Raw genomic sequence first — 16,777 nt, 5'->3', positions numbered from 1 at the left:
CTAACCTAACCTAACCTAACCTAACCTAACCTAACCTAACCTAACCTAACCTAACCTAACCTAACCTAACCTAACCTAACCTAACCTAACCTAACCTAACCTAACCTAACCTAACCTAACCTAACCTAACCTAACCTAACCTAACCTAACCTAACCTAACCTAACCTAACCTAACCTAACCTAACCTAACCTAACCTAACCTAACCTAACCTAACCTAACCTAACCTAACCTAACCTAACCTAACCTAACCTAACCTAACCTAACCTAACCTAACCTAACCTAACCTAACCTAACCTAACCTAACCTAACCTAACCTAACCTAACCTAACCTAACCTAACCTAACCTAACCTAACCTAACCTAACCTAACCTAACCTAACCTAACCTAACCTAACCTAACCTAACCTAACCTAACCTAACCTAACCTAACCTAACCTAACCTAACCTAACCTAACCTAACCTAACCTAACCTAACCTAACCTAACCTAACCTAACCTAACCTAACCTAACCTAACCTAACCTAACCTAACCTAACCTAACCTAACCTAACCTAACCTAACCTAACCTAACCTAACCTAACCTAACCTAACCTAACCTAACCTAACCTAACCTAACCTAACCTAACCTAACCTAACCTAACCTAACCTAACCTAACCTAACCTAACCTAACCTAACCTAACCTAACCTAACCTAACCTAACCTAACCTAACCTAACCTAACCTAACCTAACCTAACCTAACCTAACCTAACCTAACCTAACCTAACCTAACCTAACCTAACCTAACCTAACCTAACCTAACCTAACCTAACCTAACCTAACCTAACCTAACCTAACCTAACCTAACCTAACCTAACCTAACCTAACCTAACCTAACCTAACCTAACCTAACCTAACCTAACCTAACCTAACCTAACCTAACCTAACCTAACCTAACCTAACCTAACCTAACCTAACCTAACCTAACCTAACCTAACCTAACCTAACCTAACCTAACCTAACCTAACCTAACCTAACCTAACCTAACCTAACCTAACCTAACCTAACCTAACCTAACCTAACCTAACCTAACCTAACCTAACCTAACCTAACCTAACCTAACCTAACCTAACCTAACCTAACCTAACCTAACCTAACCTAACCTAACCTAACCTAACCTAACCTAACCTAACCTAACCTAACCTAACCTAACCTAACCTAACCTAACCTAACCTAACCTAACCTAACCTAACCTTTTTTTTTTTTTTTTTTTTTTTTTTTTTGTCGGGGGGAAATCCTCATGGACTTCCTCCGCCCGGGGAAAGGCGGAGGGGTATGCCGGACTCTTACCGGCTAAAACCCCCGGTGTCTACTCAGCACGTGATCGTGGGGGCGCGGGAGTCCAGATTCGTCCGCAGCCCCACATCACATGCCGGCCAGGTCCGCCCTGACCTCATCTCTTGCACGGGGTAGGTAAGTTTGGACTACCCCGTGCATCGTCTCGGAGGCGCGCGCCGACACCCGCGCACGCCATCACCTCGGGTCTATGGAATAGGGGGCGGGGACTTCCCCAAGTCCCGCGCCCCTGGACCCATTCATGGGGGCTGGAAGAGGGCGTTGTCCGCCCTTCTCCTGCGCCCGGTGCGCCTACTGCGGGCGGGGAGGGGAGTCGTGATCTCCCTCTCCCGCTCCGCAGTTTCCTTCTGCGACATCACGTCCTCGCAGAAGGACACCACCGCGTCCCACGACTCCGCGCTGTCGACCATCTTGCGTACGACGGCCGGCAGCGACAGATCGCCTCCTATTTCGTTTGTGAGGGCACGGCGCTGCTCCTCCCAAGCTATACACTCGGCGAGCGTGTGTTGCGCCGTGTCCTCCCGCAATGGACGCAGTGGTGGCACCGAGCGTCCGGCTCCCTGTCTATGCGGCACAGGTACTTGCCGAAGCATCCGTGCCCAGATAGCACCTGCGTCACCCTGAACGACAGGGAGCCGTGCTTCCTCCCGAGCCAGTCGTCGAGTACTGGCCGGATCGCCTCGACGGTAGCGAGGCCGGCGGTAGGGCGCAGAAGCCTTTGCCGCCATTCCGCCACCAAGATCTGACGGAGCTCTTCTCGGCGTCGCTCGATCTGCCGCTGAATCGGCGTCGAGCCCCGTGCGCTCTTCCTCGCGCCATCGATACAATGACGCGAGTACTTTCGCCTCTAGGTCCCAGGGCGGGGATCCGGCCAGAACGCAAGCCGCCTCGTAGGAAATCGTGCGATACCCGCGGACGACTCTGACGGCCATCGCCCTCTGCGGTTTACGCAGAATGGCGAGGGTGTTGGCCGTCAGGTCCATTGCCCAAACAGGGGCCCCATACAGGGCCATGGATCGCACGATTCCCACGTACAACCGCCTACAGGCGGCGCTCGGGCCCCAAGTTGGGAAGCAACGTTGAAAGGCGCCCGCGGCGCCCATCAGCTTGGGCGCCAGTCGCCGGAAGTGAGGCCCGAATTCCCATCGGCTGTCGAGCACCAATCCCAGGTATTTCATGGTAGACTCGACAGCTATGCGGGCCCCGCTGACCACGATGTGCGATCCCGGCGCCGGCGCACGCCGGGGGCCATGAAACACCATGGCCTCCGACTTGTTCAGGGCCACCTCCAGGCCCAGGCGCCGGATGCGGTTCACCACCTGTGACACCGCAGCCGTAGCTTTCAACGTCGCTTCCCTGTGCGAGCTCCCCGGGCAGTCACTAGCGTGTCATCCGCATAGCACGTCAAGTCAGCGCCCGGCGGGAGTTCGCCTCGCAACACCCAGTCATAGCCGATGTTCCACAGGAGCGGTCCCAAGACCGATCCCTGTGGAACACCGCAAGATACGAGGTGCCGACCTGCACCGTCACGTCCCCGATAAATGACGCATCTACCCTCTAGGAAAGCCCCTACTGTGCGGCGGAGGTAGGAAGGCACGCGATGGTAACTTAGTGCCTCCCTAATACAACTCCAGGGTAGGGTGTTAAATGCGTTGGAGATGTCGAGAGACACCGCCAGCACCACCCCACCCTGGGACACCGTCTCCTCCGCCAGGGTCCTCACGCGCATGATGGCGTCTATGGTGGAGCGCCCCTGACGAAACCCGAACTGGTTGTCGTCCAGGTTCGGCCCCTCTCTGCACAAGTGGCTGACGAGGCGATTCGCGATAATGCGCTCGAAAAGTTTGCCCGCCTCGTCGAGCAGCACTATGGGCCGGTACGCGGACGGCGAGTCCGCTGGGCGCCCCTCCTTCCTCAGCAGAACCAGCTTCCCCTCCTTCCACACACTGGGAAACTGACCCTGCTCGAGACATGCCGTGAAGATCCCTCTCAGCTGGGGCTCTAGCTCCTTCAGAGCAAGGACGAGAGCACGTCCAGGAACTCCGTCGGGTCCGGGCGCCGTGTTCTTTGCCCGGAGTCGCAACACGGCCGCTCTCATCTCTGCTTGCGTCACCTCGGGGACGTCGGTGCTCTCCTCTGCTGGAGAGTCTGTGGCTGAGGGCGGAGCCATCGCCGGGGGAACGTACTCAGCTCGCTCAGGGAAGAGAGCCGATACCACCGCCTCCAACAACTGTGGATCCATGCTTTGGGTTAGTGGGGGTGCCCATGGACGCAACTTGCCCCGTACCCAGCGGTAGGGGCGTCCCCACGGATCCCTATCTAGGGACCCAAGCAGCTCCTCCCTGGCACGCGACTTTGAGTCGGCGATGGCCCGCCACAGAGTCTCCTTGGACGTGCGGTACGCTTGGTACAGCGCGTCCTCCTCGACGGGATCCCGTCGTCGTCGTCTCCGGTATCGGGTGTACCGGCGGCGAACCGCGACACACGCTACGCGCAATTGCGCGATCTCGTCCGTCCACCAGTACACCTGGCGCCTTGCGGACTGTGGGCGGACGCGGGGCATGGACGCGTCACAAATTTGCGTCATCGCCCCGCGAAATCGCAGTGCCATCGCCTCGACGTCGACGGGGCCGGTCGTCGTCGACTCCCAGTTCCAGGACTGGACTAAGGCAGCTTCTTCGAGTATTTCCCTGTCGATGCGCTTGAGCGCCCAGCGCGGGCCGTCGTTAATCGGGGCTGTTGATTGGCGGCCGCTCGCGGTCCGGGCAGAGACGTCGAACCGGATGTATCGGTGGTCCGATAGCGTCTCCACCTCCACAGCGACACGCCAGTCGCGGACTCGGCCGGCGGCAGAGGGGCTAGCAAACGAGACGTCCACTATCGACCCGCCCCGCTGCCGCACGCAGGTATATTCCGAACCCCGATTCAGGACGACCAAACCAGTCGTGATCGCCCACTCTTCTAGCACCTCGCCCCGGGGGTCAGTGACTGGAGATCCCCATGCCGATGACTTGGCGTTGAGATCACCCAGTACCAGAACGGGACGAGGGTGATGGCGACCTACGACGGCGCCCAGCTCGACAAGGAAACTCTCGAAGTCGGCGAGACTCTTGTTGGGGGAGAAATACGCCCCCACAATGGCGATGCCGCCCGAGACCGCAGCAACCCAGCCGCGGCCACGAGACGGGTCGATCAGAGTCCCGCCAATAATGGCCACCAAACCATCAGCGCATCCCAACCAGTTGTCACGGGCAGGGATGAAGTATGGCTCGGCGACCACAGCGACGTCAATCGACCACTCTGCAATGCTCTGGACTAGGAGGTCCTGAGCTCTGGCACAGTGGTTGATGTTGCCCTGGAGGAAATGGAGTTGTGCCATTATTGACAGTCCATTCCCTCGGCAACAGTCCTGGACCGGGAGTCGGCCGCGGAGTTACTGGCCTGCGGGGGTGGCGAGGTTTCCCCGGCAGGCTTAGAGCTCCTCTTCTTGTTCTTTTTCTCCTCGTTTGGGCCTTGTTGGTGGCGGGTGCACCACAGGCCCTCTCCGCCCACTTTGTGTCCCGCCGGTTTCCCTGCAGCCGAGCAAAGGCTGCAGTTGAGCGCTGCGGAACACTGGGTCGCTTTGTGGCCGGGCTGACCGCAGCGATAGCAAAGATCACTACGGTCGATCTCGGCGGTGCATTTTGCCCGGACGTGCCCCTTCTCCAGGCACCGGAAGCACTGCAGAGCCCGGGGCTGCAGCAGTTTTACCCGCGCTGCAACCCAGCCAATCAGCAACCTGCCACTTTCAGCGATTTTCTTCGCTGACGCCACGGGGCACCGAATCCAGACCACGCCGAGTCCAGAGGCGTCAGCGCGTATATCGCCGGCCCGCACATTGTCTGGCGGACACTCACCACTTCGGGCAGCGGCCGCCACCACCTCCTCGGTGGTCACGGAGTCGTCCAGACCAGCAATCCGCAGCTCTGCGGTTTTCATTGGCCTGGAGACCCGGACGTCCTCCGGATTGAGGACCTCCCTAATTTTGGCGGCCAGAGCGTCCGCCTTTTTGGCACTGTCGCTTACAGCACCTGGCACCTTGAACAGCCGCGCACCCGTGGCAGCCTGTCTGAGGGTGACGGACTCGAGGCCAAGATCGGGTAGTTTGATCTTGGCCTTGGCCTCGGCAATGACGGACTGGTACGTTACGCCACGCTCCGCGGCCCCCGGCTGTAGCGTAAGCGTAACAGCCTCGGAGCGCGGGGCACGTATCTTTGGTCCTTTGCGTCCGCCTCTGGTAGTCTGCTGTGCAGGCTGCGCAGCCGCTTTAGCGGTCCTACCGGGGACGCGTGCGGCTGCTGCGGCCTTTTTGACGGCCTTGCGGGCTTTCTTGCGGCCCACGACTTTCGCCCAAGTCTCGCCCTTGGACCCGGCAGACGTGGGCTGGCCGCGCAGAGGGGCTCCTTCCGCCGGCTTCTCTACTGGAGGCCCTGGTCTCGGCCGCTCCTCAGTCCTCCGCGCATCGGCGGCTAGAGGAGGGCGGAGGGTTTCGGCTGGAAGACGACGAGAGATCGCTTCCAGCCGAGCATTGACCATGCTCCCGCACTGGAGCATGCAGAGCCGGACAATGCGCTCGACCTCTTCGTCGGTGCGAAGGCTATTGGGTTGCGGCGGCGGTGCAGGAGCAGGTACGGCATCATCAGCCGCGGGTCGCTGCTGAGAGCTTAACTCAGCGACTTGCCGCCGAAGGTCGTCAAGGTCGTTACGGAGGCGACTGTTTTCCTCCCGTAACTTGGCGACCTCGTCAGAGGTCGTCCTATTGAGGAGGAGGGCAACCGCCTCCTTGATATCTGCGGCAGCCTCTTTTAACCCACGGGTGAATGTGCCCTTCAGGCTGCCGGACTTGGTGGCAACCTTTAGGACCAAGTCCACCCCATCAAGAGCCAACTGGCTCAAGGCCACCGCAGATGGCTCTCCCCTTCCGCTGCCAAAGCGGCTCGCCGCTCGCGAGCGCGTCGGGCCATTTCCGACACTTCGTCGGCCGCGACGGCTTTGCGCTGCTCCCTTTTGGCGGCATTGAGATCCGCCTTTGAGCTCCCCAGTGAGGCAGTGCTTTCACCGCCATCACATGGGTCCTCTATAGTGACCCCAATGTCACTCTCTACCTCGCTAGCCGCCGGGGTATCGGAGCGCACGAAACGCCCGTGCCTATCCCTCCGCGGCTGCGAAGCACTCGCCTCTCTTGTTTGCCGTCGTCCCCTCCTCGAGGTCGGCAACTTAGGAGCCGGCAGGCCTTCCTCGTCGGATGACTTATTAACTGGACGCTTCCTGGTGGAAGACGTCCTACGCGAGCGATTTTCGCCGCTTTCTGCATGCAGCTCCGCTGCAGCTGCAGGCGAGCTGAGCTCACCTGCCCTCTCCTCCTCTTCTGTTGGTGGTGTTTGATTTAAATCCATACAAGTCCCACGAGTATGGGGGAAATAAACGGTCCACCCAGGCAGTGCCCCCTGTACCTGGGTAAGTGTACATTTGTTCCCAACTGGGGGGTCCACCGGTCCCCCAGCTGGGGGTGCGCTCAAGACTGACACTACTCCTCAGCCACGCATACCCTCGCCGCGCACCAGAACTTGGTATTGAAGGAATTTTTATAGAGGTTATCTTCCTCGCGGTCCGGGCAATCAAGCCAAGACCCTCGTCCCGTTAGGAGTCATAAAACATGACCATGACCTCTTCCCGGATTACGATATCGGCAGTTGCAGTCGAGGACAGCCTGTGTCCCAATGCTACTCGTTGGCAGGGTAAGTGCGCAACGAGCACCGCCCTTGCCTCTCCGCCACGCTCTCTGCTAGGTTCAGAGAGACGGGCGGAGAAACGACCCTCGGTAGCGCGGGCTATGTGTAGCCCGCCGCTTCCAGAACCCATCTCGGGTTCGCCCGCCCTGTCCAGAAGTCTGCTACAGGTAATAGTCACTCCAACACTTAACCTTTTTTTTTTTTTTTTTTTTTTTTTTTTTTGACCCTGGGAAAAATACTTTATGTATCGTCCTCCCGTCGGGGGACGGGAGGGATATGTGGGACTCTCCGGTAGAAGCCGGCATACCCACTAAAAAACCCAGGAGCACACCCGCATCGCCAGTTAGGGGGTCTGGGAGACCGGCTGAACCTTTACTACCAGAACCCCCTCGGCGGAGCCCACCTGTGGTGGCAGGCCATTACAAGCCCCTCCCCAGCATGGGAAAGGGGCATCGGGAACGGTCGTGTGCCAACCGCTCCCGTCCCGCGAGAGGTGAGTAGTGCAATGCAGGTGTAGGCGCCCCCGCGCCTAGCACCCGCTACTCACCCCCGGGAGGGAGAAGACGGTTGTATAGTCGCCTTCTCCTGCCGACTCTTCTCCGTCGGAGCGCTGGAGCGAGGGCGTCTTCCTCTCGCTCACGCTCCGCCACCTCCTTCTGCGATATTACGCACTCGCAGAAAGAGGCGACCGCCGCCCATGCCTCCTCACTCCCCAGCATAGCGCGAACAATGGAAGGGAGCGAGAGGTCTGCTCCGACCGCCGCAACCAAATTCTGCCGCGGCTCGGACCACGATGGGCACTCCTCCAGAGTATGCCGCACCGTGTCCGCTGTTGCGCCACAGTGGTGGCACGACGGGCTCTCCTCCCGCCCGATGCGGTGCAGGTATGAGCCAAAGCAGCCATGGCCTGTCATCACCTGCACCAGGCGGAAGGAGAGGAAACCAAACGGCCGCTCGAGCCAAGCCTGGAGGACTGGCCCGATGGCGTCCAGCGTTCGTCTGCCAAAGGCAGCAGCGGCAAGGTCGTCCGCCCAGTGGACGACGATGGCCTCCTTGGCCTCCTGCCGCACGGCCTCCCTCACCTCATGAGCCGGGTGCTCTCCGCGCGCCCTCCGCTCTGCCGTCCAATCATAGACTCTGGCGAGCACCCACGCCTCCAGCTCCCACGGAGGTGTGCCCGCCAGTGCGCATGCCGCCGCGAAGCCCACTGTGCGGTAGGCCCGCGCCACCCGCTGAGCGATAGCCCTTTGAGGCACACGAAGGGCGGTGGCATTCTCCCTTCTGTGTAGGGAGTCCGCCCAAATCGGAGCCCCATAAAGGGCCATGCTCCTGAGAATGCCGGCGTACAAACGCCGGCATCGCGCGCTGGGCCCCCCAGATTTGGCATAAGCCACGAGAGGGCATTCGCTGTTCTTAGAAGGCGCTTGGACAGCTCGGCAAAGTGCGGGCCGAAACGCCACCTGCTATCTAGAATGAGGCCCAGATATTTTATCTGGCCCTCTACGGCGACCCTGGTGCCGTCCACATAGATGTGGGCGTCGGGAGGGGGGCGCTGCCTCGGGCCGTGGAAGAACACGGCCTCGGTTTTGTGCAGCGCCACCGTCAGCCCCAGGCGGTGGATCCTGTTGGCAACCAGGGAGCCGCCCGCTGATGCCAGGTTGGCCGCCGTCGTGAAGCCCCCGCGGGCAGTGAGGAGAGTGTCATCCGCGTAACATATGACACTCGTCCCGCGGAGGAGCGTTCCCCGCAGGAGCCAGTCGAAACCAACGTTCCATAGGAGGGGTCCTAACACTGACCCCTGCGGAACGCCGGACTCCACGACGTAGCGCCGAACCTCTCCGTCTCTGTCGACAAGGACGACAGCCCTGTCTGCCAAGTAATCGGCCAGTAGGCTCCGAAGGTATTGAGGCACCCCGTGGAATCGGAGCGCCTCAATGATGGTTGAATGGGGGATGGAGTTGAACGCGTTGGCTATATCAAACGACACAGCCAACAGTCCATCCCCTTCTTCCACGGCCTCCTTGACCTGGCCCTTGAGACGGGTCAGGGCATCTATTGTCGACCGCTGGGCTCGAAAACCGAACTGAGCGTCGGAGAGATCCGGTCCAACGTTGGCAAGATGGCGGTTGAGGCGGGCAGCTATGATCCCCTCGAACATTTTTCCGACCTCATCGAGCAGAACGATGGGCCGGTATGCCGAGGGGAGTCCGCCGGGCGTCCGTCTTTGCGCAGCAGGCACAATTGCCCTTCCTTCCAGGGTTTCGGGAACCTCCCCGTTGCGAGACACGCGCTGAAGAGGTCCCGAAACCGCTCCTCCATTTGGGAGGCGGCAATGGCCACTACCCTAGCGGGGATACCGTCTGGGCCGGGGGCAGTTTTCTTTCCCCGGAGGCGGACTAACGCCGTGTGAAACTCGCCTTCCGCGACAGGAGGGACCTGTACCTCCGCCTCCATATCCCGAGGGGGGTTCATTGCTGGAGGGGTGAAATCGGCGTTCCGGCGCGGGAACAGGGACAGCACCACCTCATCCAGCAATGAAGGCTCAAGGGTCTCGGTCACCGGGGGACCTGAGGGGCGCAGTTTGTTACGCGCCGCCCTGTATGGTCTCCCGAATGGATCGCCGTCTAGTGTCTCCAGCAGCTCGGCTCTCGCTGCGTCTTTGGCGGCGCCGATAGCTGACTTGAGGGCCGCCTTTGCCGCCTTGTACGCTTCGTACAGACGGTCCTCGTTTGCTTCGTCTCGGTGCCGCCGGCGACGACTCCGCGTGAACTGGCGCTTTGCGGCCATGCACGCTGCCCGCAGCTGCGCCAGCTCCTCCGACCACCAATACACGGCACGGTTTGGAGGCGGACGACGAGTCCGAGGCATGCTGGAGTTACACACTTCGGTCAGAGACCCTCTGAGTTGTGACGCCGCGGCGTCAACGTCCAGGTCAAGGACGGCAGGGGGCGAAAGCCAGTCCTGCAGGAACGCGGCCTCCTTTGCAGCCTCCCGGTCCAAGCGAGTGAGAGCCCAACGCGGAAACGGGGATCGGCCCGACGATGTGGAGTTCCCCCGTCGGCTCTGGGTGGAGATTTCGAACCGAATATATCTGTGGTCCGACAGAGTCTCCACCATGTCCACCCGCCAGTTCTCCACACGTGCGGCCAGCACTGGGGAGGCAAAGGTAACGTCCACTATGGACCCACCCTGCCGCCGCACGCATGTTTGAACACTCCCCCTGTTCAAGAGGGAGAGACCAGAGGAGGCTGCCCACGCCTCAAGCGCCCGCCCACGAGCGTCGGTGGCAGAGTTGCCCCACGTCTCTGACTTGGCGTTCAAGTCCCCCAGAACGGAAACCTGTCGAGGCGCCATCCTGCCGACTACGGCCGCAAGTCCCTCGAGGAAATCCTCGAAGGCCTGGAGAGGGCGATTTGGGGAGAAGTAGACCCCCACAAGGGCCAGGTCCCCCCACACGGCGGCCACGTATCCCGATCCTCTCTCTAGAAGCGAGAGGGGAGGGGAGTCTGTGGAAGACCGTGCCGCAATCGCGACTAGGCCATCCCTGTCGCCCAGCCAACGGTCGGGAATCCGGTAGGGCTCGGCAACTACCGCTACGTCCACCAACCAATCTGCCATGGTCTGCACCAGCAGGTCCTGGGCCGCTCTGCAGTGGTTGGTGTTGGCCTGTAGGATGAGATGATTGCGCCCCATTATTCAATCATCTCATCTCCCGCGTTAGCGACCGTGACCGGGGTAGCGGTGGCGGTAGCATTGGCAGCGGCAGGACGCTTTGGCGCCTGCATTTTGCCCTTCTTGGTGGGAGGAGTACACTTCCTCCCAGCCATGAAATGGTTCGCTGGGCGACCACTGGCCGCGCACACAGCACAGTGCGGCGTGGTGGCGTCACAGGACGCCGCCAAGTGCCCCGACTTGCCGCAACGGTAGCAGGTGTCTGCCCTCTCCGCGCTGGACGGACACATGTATCGGGTGTGGCCAGTGCCGAAGCACTTGAAGCAGCGCAGAGGTTGCTCCTCAAGTGCTCGGACCACAGCTGAGCTGAACCCGATCAGCAGCCGTCCTTTGGTTCTGTTCAGGACGGCCTTGGCTGCGGTGACTGGGCAGTCCACACGGGTCATGCCCAGGCCGCGGCGGCCAGTCCAGATGGTCCGACCATGCACCGCCTCGACGGAGCAGCCTCCTGCTGCTGCAATGGCCGCAACCACTTCGTTCACGGAAACTGAATCATCGAGATCCACAACCTCCAGTGTCGCGGACTTGACTGGTCTGGCGACCTTTGCCACGTCCGCGATGCCCTCTCGCAGCTTAGCCGCGAAGAGATCCGCGTTTTGCGAACCCGCGGCCCCGGGGAACTCGAATAATCGAGCGCCGGTTTGGGTACGGCGACACTTGATGGGGCCGATGCCCAATTGGATGGGGTCAGCGAACCCACGAGCCCGCGTCAGCACCGACTCGTATGTTTCACCCCTTTCGGCGGCCTCTGGAGTGATGGTCACCGTCACCGCCGCCGACCTGGGAGCCGCTAGTTTCACACCCTTGTTTAAGGGAGCGGCAGGAGCCCTATTGGCTGCAGGAGCAGCCGGGGTGATTTTCGGGACCGTCTTCTTCTTTTTCCCTCTTTTCACTACCTCCGTCCACGTCTCGGTGGGAGGGGTGGCGGAAGGTTCCCCCGCGTCGTCCTGCTGGCTAAGAGGAGCTGCTTGGACGGTTCCAAGCTCGACTTGTGCATCTGCACATGTGCTGGGCGCAAGTGGAGCTGCCGCCTGGGACTTTTTTCCCTTCCCTTTGCCCTTAGAGGGCTTTGGGGCCTGGGGTTGCCCGCTGGTGGATGGGACCGTTGCCGGTGCCGGCATCGCAACTGGCGCTCTGTCCGCCGCGAGTGGAGGACGGATGCGCTTTTCCGGCAACAGCCGATCCTCTATACCTGCAAAGCAGGCTCTGGTGAAGGCTCTCTCCTCCTGAGTGACCTTGCGGATGATGTCCTCAAGGTCGGAGGAGGAGCCTGTTGCTGCTGAGGTTTTGGGGGCAGGAGCCGTGGCTTCAGCCAGCTTTTTATGCAGCTGGCTTACCTCAGCCTGCAGGCGATCCACCCGCGCCTGCAGCTGCCGCGACTCGTCCGTGGCCGTGCGCTGCACCAGTTCCGCAATAATGCCGTGCAAGCTGGCTGCACGGCATTTAAGGGCCTTTTGAAAGGTTCCCTTGAGGTTGGAGGACTTGGAGGCCACCTCCAAAATCTCCTCCTTGTCCTCCAGCGCCATTTGCGCTAGCTCGGCCACTGAGTGGTCTGCGTACAGGACGTTGGAGGCCCCGTAGCCGGCCCTGGACCGTGCAGCACCGGTTGCGCGCTCCTTGGCGGCGACCTTTTCTTCTAGGTCCTTTTGAACCTCCACCCGCTTTGCTTGCGCCAGAGACGCCCTCAGTTGGCGTTGAGCCTCATCAAGTCCCACATCGTGGGAACTTGATTTCGCCTTCACCTTTTTTTCCTACCAAGAACTGATTCCGAAGAATCGTCGGATTCTTGCCTCAGGTAGGCCCGCTTTAGGTACCGACTGGTACTGGCGACCGCCTCGGTCACGGACTCGCAGTCCGACGAGTCGTCCGCCCGACAAAACAAACTAGCCGCAGATGGTGCGCGGCTAGTTTCCGACGCAGAAATGTCGTCAGGTTGGCCCTGAAAAGGGCCGTTGGGTTGGCCCTGAGAAGGGCCGTTGGGTTCGCCCTGAGAAGGGCGTTTTGATTGGAAGCGCCCGGAGGCGTCCCGCAAAGGCTTCGATGGCATCGAAGAAAAGTCTTGTTCGTACTCAACCGCAATGAAGGAAAGTGTACGAAAGCACAGCGCTCGTTAGCCGCCGGTCTGCCACTCCGTTACGGTGGTCAGACACGGCGTTGCCCGGGGATCACTACGTGGAAGTCAGCACTGTGGGGGGATCCCCAACCTAACCTAACCTAACCTAACCTAACCTAACCTTTTTTAACCTTTTTTTTTTTTTTTTTTTTTTTTTTTTTTTTTTTTTTTGACCCTGGGAAAAATACTTTATGTATCGTCCTCCCGTCGGGGGACGGGAGGGATATGTGGGACTCTCCGGTCGAAGCCGGCATACCCACTAAAAAACCCAGGAGCACACCCGCATCGCCAGTTAGGGGGTCTGGGAGACCGGCTGAACCTTTACTACCAGAACCCCCTCGGCGGAGCCCACCTGTGGTGGCAGGCCATTACAAGCCCCTCCCTAGCATGGGAAAGGGGCATCGGGAACGGTCGTGTGCCAACCGCTCCCGTCCCGCGAGAGGTGAGTAGTGCAATGCAGGTGTAGGCGCCCCCGCGCCTAGCACCCGCTACTCACCCCCGGGAGGGAGAAGACGGTTGTATTATCGTCTTCTCCTGCCGACTCTTCTTCGTCGGAGCGCTGGAGCGAGGGCGTCTTCCTCTCGCTCACGCTCCGCCACCTCCTTCTGCGATATTACGCACTCGCAGAAAGAGGCGACCGCCGCCCATGCCTCCTCACTCCCCAGCATAGCGCGAACAATGGAAGGGAGCGAGAGGTCTGCTCCGACCGCCGCAACCAAATTCTGCCGCGGCTCGGACCACGATGGGCACTCCTCCAGAGTATGCCGCACCGTGTCCGCTGTTGCGCCACAGTGGTGGCACGACGGGCTCTCCTCCCGCCCGATGCGGTGCAGGTATGAGCCAAAGCAGCCATGGCCTGTCATCACCTGCACCAGGCGGAAGGAGAGGAAACCAAACGGCCGCTCGAGCCAAGCCTGGAGGACTGGCCCGATGGCGTCCAGCGTTCGTCTGCCAAAGGCAGCAGCGGCAAGGTCGTCCGCCCAGTGGACGACGATGGCCTCCTTGGCCTCCTGCCGCACGGCCTCCCTCACCTCATGAGCCGGGTGCTCTCCGCGCGCCCTCCGCTCTGCCGTCCAATCATAGACTCTGGCGAGCACCCACGCCTCCAGCTCCCACGGAGGTGTGCCCGCCAGTGCGCATGCCGCCGCGAAGCCCACTGTGCGGTAGGCCCGCGCCACCCGCTGAGCGATAGCCCTTTGGGGCACACGAAGGGCGGTGGCATTCTCCCTTCTGTGTAGGGAGTCCGCCCAAATCGGAGCCCCATAAAGGGCCATGCTCCTGAGAATGCCGGCGTACAAACGCCGGCATCGCGCGCTGGGCCCCCCAGATTTGGCATAAGCCACGAGAGGGCATTCGCTGTTCTTAGAAGGCGCTTGGACAGCTCGGCAAAGTGCGGGCCGAAACGCCACCTGCTATCTAGAATGAGGCCCAGATATTTTATCTGGCCCTCTACGGCGACCCTGGTGCCGTCCACATAGATGTGGGCGTCGGGAGGGGGGCGCTGCCTCGGGCCGTGGAAGAACACGGCCTCGGTTTTGTGCAGCGCCACCGTCAGCCCCAGGCGGTGGATCCTGTTGGCAACCAGGGAGCCGCCCGCTGATGCCAGGTTGGCCGCCGTCGTGAAGCCCCCGCGGGCAGTGAGGAGAGTGTCATCCGCGTAACATATGACACTCGTCCCGCGGAGGAGCGTTCCCCGCAGGAGCCAGTCGAAACCAACGTTCCATAGGAGGGGTCCTAACACTGACCCCTGCGGAACGCCGGACTCCACGACGTAGCGCCGAACCTCTCCGTCTCTGTCGACAAGGACGACAGCCCTGTCTGCCAAGTAATCGGCCAGTAGGCTCCGAAGGTATTGAGGCACCCCGTGGAATCGGAGCGCCTCAATGATGGTTGAATGGGGGATGGAGTTGAACGCGTTGGCTATATCAAACGACACAGCCAACAGTCCATCCCCTTCTTCCACGGCCTCCTTGACCTGGCCCTTGAGACGGGTCAGGGCATCTATTGTCGACCGCTGGGCTCGAAAACCGAACTGAGCGTCGGAGAGATCCGGTCCAACGTTGGCAAGATGGCGGTTGAGGCGGGCAGCTATGATCCCCTCGAACATTTTTCCGACCTCATCGAGCAGAACGATGGGCCGGTATGCCGAGGGGAGTCCGCCGGGCGTCCGTCTTTGCGCAGCAGGCACAAGTTGCCCTTCCTTCCAGGGTTTCGGGAACCTCCCCGTTGCGAGACACGCGCTGAAGAGGTCCCGAAACCGCTCCTCCATTTGGGAGGCGGCAATGGCCACTACCCTAGCGGGGATACCGTCTGGGCCGGGGGCAGTTTTCTTTCCCCGGAGGCGGACTAACGCCGTGTGAAACTCGCCTTCCGCGACAGGAGGGACCTGTACCTCCGCCTCCATATCCCGAGGGGGGTTCATTGCTGGAGGGGTGAAATCGGCGTTCCGGCGCGGGAACAGGGACAGCACCACCTCATCCAGCAATGAAGGCTCAAGGGTCTCGGTCACCGGGGGACCTGAGGGGCGCAGTTTGTTACGCGCCGCCCTGTATGGTCTCCCGAATGGATCGCCGTCTAGTGTCTCCAGCAGCTCGGCTCTCGCTGCGTCTTTGGCGGCGCCGATAGCTGACTTGAGGGCCGCCTTTGCCGCCTTGTACGCTTCGTACAGACGGTCCTCGTTTGCTTCGTCTCGGTGCCGCCGGCGACGACTCCGCGTGAACTGGCGCTTTGCGGCCATGCACGCTGCCCGCAGCTGCGCCAGCTCCTCCGACCACCAATACACGGCACGGTTTGGAGGCGGACGACGAGTCCGAGGCATGCTGGAGTTACACACTTCGGTCAGAGACCCTCTGAGTTGTGACGCCGCGGCGTCAACGTCCAGGTCAAGGACGGCAGGGGGCGAAAGCCAGTCCTGCAGGAACGCGGCCTCCTTTGCAGCCTCCCGGTCCAAGCGAGTGAGAGCCCAACGCGGAAACGGGGATCGGCCCGACGATGTGGAGTTCCCCCGTCGGCTCTGGGTGGAGATTTCGAACCGAATATATCTGTGGTCCGACAGAGTCTCCACCATGTCCACCCGCCAGTTCTCCACACGTGCGGCCAGCACTGGGGAGGCAAAGGTAACGTCCACTATGGACCCACCCTGCCGCCGCACGCATGTTTGAACACTCCCCCTGTTCAAGAGGGAGAGACCAGAGGAGGCTGCCCACGCCTCAAGCGCCCGCCCACGAGCGTCGGTGGCAGAGTTGCCCCACGTCTCTGACTTGGCGTTCAAGTCCCCCAGAACGGAAACCTGTCGAGGCGCCATCCTGCCGACTACGGCCGCAAGTCCCTCGAGGAAATCCTCGAAGGCCTGGAGAGGGCGATTTGGGGAGAAGTAGACCCCCACAAGGGCCAGGTCCCCCCACACGGCGGCCACGTATCCCGATCCTCTCTCTAGAAGCGAGAGGGGAGGGGAGTCTGTGGAAGACCGTGCCGCAATCGCGACTAGGCCATCCCTGTCGCCCAGCCAACGGTCGGGAATCCGGTAGGGCTCGGCAACTACCGCTACGTCCACCAACCAATCTGCCATGGTCTGCACCAGCAGGTCCTGGGCCGCTCTGCAGTGGTTGGTGTTGGCCTGTAGGATGAGATGATTGCGCCCCATTATTCAATCATCTCATCTCCCGCGTCAGCGACCGTGACCGGGGTAGCGGTGGCGGTAGCATTGGCAGCGGCAGGACGCTTTGGCGCCTGCATTTTGCCCTTCTTGGTGGGAGGAGTACACTTCCTCCCAGCCATGAAATGGTTCGCTGGGCGACCACTGGCCGCGCACACAGCACAGTGCGGCGT

The 16,777-nt window shown here is 60.8% G+C and overlaps 1 pseudogene; it reads right to left on the bottom strand.

Annotated features, from left to right (window-relative positions):
• Positions 1–1,371: 1,371 nt before the first annotated feature.
• LOC126910985 (uncharacterized) lies at positions 1,372–2,595 on the bottom strand (annotated as a pseudogene).
• Between the last annotated feature and the right edge of the window lie 14,182 nt (positions 2,596–16,777).

The sequence above is a fragment of the Spodoptera frugiperda genome, chromosome 8 (genome assembly GCF_023101765.2).
Source record: "Spodoptera frugiperda isolate SF20-4 chromosome 8, AGI-APGP_CSIRO_Sfru_2.0, whole genome shotgun sequence".
In the NCBI taxonomy this organism is placed as follows: Eukaryota; Metazoa; Arthropoda; class Insecta; order Lepidoptera; family Noctuidae; genus Spodoptera; species Spodoptera frugiperda.
The sequence above is the reverse complement of the archived record's forward strand: the minus strand, read 5'-3'. Positions and strand labels throughout refer to the sequence as shown.